Below are 5,090 nucleotides of genomic sequence, written 5' to 3' on the forward strand. Positions count from 1 at the left end.
TTCGATCAATTTAATCTCGTTTTGCCATGAAAATGCAAGATTTGCACTCCTTTCCTACCGAGGGATCAAAATCTCAAAGAATATGCAAAACAAAGAACTAAAGACAATAAATGACCCAAATATGCACTAAAAAGCATGGGAACAAGGCTAATTCGGGGGCTAAATATGCGCTAATTATGGTCACATCAGGTTTTAATTGCCGTCGCTTAAAATTTGAGGAAATAGCGGTTTTTGAATCTTCGCTATTATTTCTGAAATTGAAGGAAAATAGTGAATTTGATTTCACTATTATTTTTGAAATTGTTGGTTTTGATCGCCGTTTGCTTGAAATTTTGAAAATAGCGAATTTAAATTTTCACTATTCGCTTTTCTTTGTCTTTGAGGGAATGACGATTTTCAATATCGTCAACGAAAATCCGAATTTGTTATGTGGAAACTGGGCTAAAGCCCAAATTTCGGTGAAAAAGCAAGTGGGCACCTGATTGAGGCGCGAGCCACCTGGCGAACCAAAGGGGCTTCCCTTTTTTTTTGTAAAAGACGCGAGTTCAGGATGCATACCATTCATCATCTCGTCTTCTTCCTTTCGACAAAAAAACCCGCAAAAATTGCCATTGAAGGACCTTTGCTAGCTTCCACTCGTGCCATCATCAACAATGTCATCTCAAGGTAAGTATTTCCTCTTGAATCCATTTAAATTTGTTGATCTTTAGCTTGATTGAATTAGGGCGAATTTTACCCTAAAAAATCGAATTGGGCGTTTTTGATTGAGCCCATTTCGAGTGAAATTGATGCTTGCATTAGGTTAGAAACCTGTTTAGGAGTATAGGGGTGCTTTTAGTTTGCATTTTGGTCCCCGTTCCCGCTCCCTATGCTCGAAAAACGCGAGTAAGATGAGAGACCGTCTCACTTCGCAATGCTAAGTTTATTTGCTTGGGTCGTGGGTCCCACTAGGTTGAATTGTAGTTGGGAAAACCCGTATTTGCCATTATGAACCTTCGTTGGGTATTGTGGGCAAAATTGGATTTTTGCCTTTTGTGACGGTCTTACGTCTGACAAAATAATCGTCTGTTTGGGCTTGAATTGAGTCAGTTTGCCTTGAAATGGACCTCATTGGTAATTTAGGTCACCTTGAGGCGTGATAAAATCACGTTTGCCTTTTTGCGGTCGTTTTTGAATTTTGACCGGTTTGCGCTCAAATTAGTGTATGAATTGCCTTTTTGAGCCGTAGAAAAATACCCCATTGTGTCGGGAATGTAATTTGGTTTGTTGGCGGACCTTGTATGGGTCTTGAAATGCCGTTTTTTTGGTTTTGACTCGTCTTGTGCTTGAAAAGATGGGCGAGTCATTTTTGTTTGTTTGTTGTGAGTGGTTTTGTTTGGTTGGATTTTGGGCGGGATTGCCCTTGTTTTACATTGCAGGTTGTTGTTGTTTTTGTTTGGATTTATCCTTTTCATGCCGTCGTAATGCCGAAATTTCGGCTGACGTTTTTTGTTTGTAGGAGAGTGTTCGGGACAGGTGATGTGACCATAATTGGCGCATATTTAGCCCCCGAATTACCATTGTTTCCATGCTTTTTAGTGCCTATTTGGGTCATTTCTTATCTTTAGTTCTTTGTTTTGCATATTCTTTGAGATTTTGATCCCTTGGTAGGAAAGGAGTAAGAATCTTGCATTTTCATGGCAAAACAAGGCTAAATTGATTGTATTCAATGACCAAGCATCAAGAAGAGACAAGACTAGAAGGCCTTTGTACATATCATAGTAAAAGAACAATGTTGAGAAAGGATCCTTGCGTCCCCAAGGAAATCCCCAAGGAATTTATGAAGAAAAGGGAAGAAAAAAAAGAAGAATTGACGCTGACCAACAATCCGAACGGATTGCAGACAATCCGTCCGTCCAGCCTCAACAATCCGAGCGTCCCTCCTTGGAATCCGCTCGGATTCCCCCAGCACAATCCGAGCGTCCCTCTCCTGAATCCGCTCGGATTGCCCAGCCCAAATCCGGCCGTCCCGACTCTAATCCGCACGGATTTCAGTACAGCACGGATTTCATTCTTCAAGCTACGAAAAGAGAAGCCCTTCTCTCAGAAAATACCGGGTCCTCCTTGCTCAACTTAAAAAGTGTAATTACTAGTTTAGCCCTTAGTTAACCCTAATGCATCCTCCCTAATTTTCACTATAAATACCCCATTAGGCTAATTAGAGGAGCATGTTCTTCTTATCAATAATTAGTGTAGTTAATATCAATCAAATCTCTCTTCAATATTGTAATCAAGTATTAATCAAGTTTTAATCCAAGTTTTAGTTCTTTAATCTCTCTCTTGTTCTTCCTTTATTTTGGGTAATTGAAGATTATTTGGGTTATTATTGGGAGATTGACAACCTCTCAATCTAGGATTCAAGTACTTCTATTATTCTTGCTTTATTATTGGAATCATTAGTAGGTATAATCTCTTAATCCCTTTTTAATTATTGTTAATTACTTTCATTTATTCATCATGTTTCATATTGTTGGTATGATTGACAACCTTGCTAGCATGATCAACATGATAATGAGTGAGTAGTCTCTTAGCTAGGGTTTAATGGGTGATTAGGGGAAACCAACATGGGGAATGATTCATGCTTAAATCAATATGCTTTCATATCTTATTTGCTTGCTTGTTTTGATCTTAATACATGCACATGTTATATTTGATGAAATGCTAAGCCTATGAATCCTTGCATTTACTATCATCTTCTATCTTTTCAATGAGACTTGTAAGACATAACCCAACTCGAGTCTTGTTAGACCATGCATGTGTTGAGTAGGAAAGATTAAGTCGACTTGTAGGTGTTGTACAATCTAATCGATTCGGCTCCGGGACCCAAACTTTCCTAGGATTGTAAGATATAACCCAACTCAATCCATCACAACAATAATTGCTTGCTTATAATTTGAGAACATGTTTGTATGATCATATCCCATGATTTCCCTATGAACCCATGACACCCTAGTGCTTTTAATCAATTGTTTACACCCCTTTTTATTCATCTTGCTTGTTTATTTTCATTGCTATTTTAGTTTAGTGACTTTCTACATCAACCCAATTTGTGACACCCCCTAGACACTACTAGTTACAATAGAATTCTCATTTCAATACCCGTCCCTTGGGATCCGACCTTTACTTGCCTCTTTACTAATTGTAGAGTTGTTTGTGAAGTATAAATTGTGTTTTGTATCGACCATTGACCAACGACCACATATACTTAATTGTGAACACGAAATGGCCTCGATCAAAAATGGCGCCGTTGCCGGGGACGGTGTTTAATTGATTCAAGATTTCTTTTATTGTTATTAGTTGTGTCTTTTCCACCTTGGGGAAGTAAAACTCCTCAAGGCTTGTTCTAATTATTTTCGAGTTGTTTGATATTTTGCATGTCTAGAAGGTCACAAGGTGATTTGTTACCTTTTGACCGTGAAATCGAAAGAACCTTGACGAATAATAGGAGACTTGTTAGGAGGAATTTGAGAGGTGTTGGTGAAGTTGTTCAACCCACTAGTGAGTTTGTCAATCCTTTCGCAATAGAAGGAGAAGAAAACCCATTACACAATATCCCACAAAATCCACCTACAATGCCTAAATTCTCGTCACACTCTACACCCACCGAGGAGAATCTACCAAATGGTACTCCTACACCGCAACATCTCACCGGTAATTTTATTGCCAAGTCCGCCTTCATCCAACTAGTTGAGAGGAGCCAATTCGGGGGAATGCCTAGTGAGGACCCTCATTCTCATATGGAAACCTTTTGCGATTATTGTGATGCTATCTCACAAACGGGCGTGACTCAAGACCAAATAAGATGGGTCTTATTTCCTTTTTCGTTAATCGGCACCGCAAAGCAATGGTTGAAGGGCCTAGATAAGGCCACCCTTGGAATAGATTCTTGGAAGAAGTTAGCTCTAGCTTTCTACAAAAAATTCTACCCACCGGAAAAGACTAACATGCTAAGAGCTCAAATTACGGGTTTTAAGCAAAGGGATGAAGAATCTTTGTATGAAGCTTGGGAGCGGTTCAAAGGTATTTGTCGCTCATGTCCTCACCATGGACTTAGCGAATGGTTTTTAGTGCAACAATTTTGGAATGGTTTATATGAAGATTCAAGGAACATTCTCAATATGGGATCAAATGGAATGTTCACCGAAGTTGATGACAATCAAACATGGAACAAGATTGAGGAAATGGCGGTCCATAATTCACAATATAGTAGACCTCGCAAGGCTACTAGAGGAGGAAAGCATGAAGTGGACTCCGTTACTCAATTGGGTGCTCAACTTAGTGCTCACATTGACACAATCAACTTGAAGTTTGAACAAGCTATGGCTAGACTTGAGGAAAACTAAAAAACATCAAAGCATCATGTCAATGCCATGACGGCATCCTCATCAATCCCAAGTGGGATATGTGAGAATTGTGGAACTTTGGGTCATGACCCAAGTGAGTGTAGGGGAACAACCGAACAAGTTAATGCTTTCCAAGCTTACAAAAGTGGTACCCCTTATTCAAATTTTTACAATGAAAACACCAAGTTCCATCCAAATCTCTCATACAAAAGCCAAAATGTTCAAAACCCTCAAACAACATACACTCCACCACCCATGAGGAACCAAAATCAAAGACCCTTTTACAATCAAAACCAAGGTTACCAAAATCAAAATCCATACAATCACCAAAATGACCAAGGTTTTGATGTCCAAAAGCGGTCCTCCAAATGCAAAAGAATCAACAAGAATTTTTCACTCAAATGCAAAAAGATAGCCAAGCAAAAGACACCACCATCAACAACATTCTAGCTCACACCAAAATGTTGGAAACACAGTTGACTCAACTAGCATCTTCAAGCTCACAAAGACAAAAGGGGCAATTACCACCTCAAAGTAATCCCCCTAGACATGAAACGGTTAGTGCCATTCACTTGAGAAGTGGTACAAGATATGAAGCACCGAAGGAGCAAGTTGAGGATGAAGTTGTGAAAGCTAGTGAAAAGGAAGAAATTGTGCAAAGCCCCAAAGAAGGGGAATCATCAAAAGAAGAAAGTTCAAAGAAAAATG

General features: G+C 39.3%; 1 non-coding gene across 1 annotated transcript; it reads right to left on the reverse strand.

The window, feature by feature from the left end:
- Positions 1 to 3,983: 3,983 nt before the first annotated feature.
- On the reverse strand, positions 3,984 to 4,090 carry LOC141625969 (small nucleolar RNA R71). Its single transcript, XR_012535707.1, has one exon. It is a non-coding gene; the product is annotated as a small nucleolar RNA R71 (small nucleolar RNA).
- Positions 4,091 to 5,090: the final 1,000 nt, after the last annotated feature.

The sequence above is a fragment of the Silene latifolia genome, chromosome X, assembly GCF_048544455.1.
Source record: "Silene latifolia isolate original U9 population chromosome X, ASM4854445v1, whole genome shotgun sequence".
Taxonomy (NCBI): Eukaryota; Viridiplantae; Streptophyta; class Magnoliopsida; order Caryophyllales; family Caryophyllaceae; genus Silene; species Silene latifolia.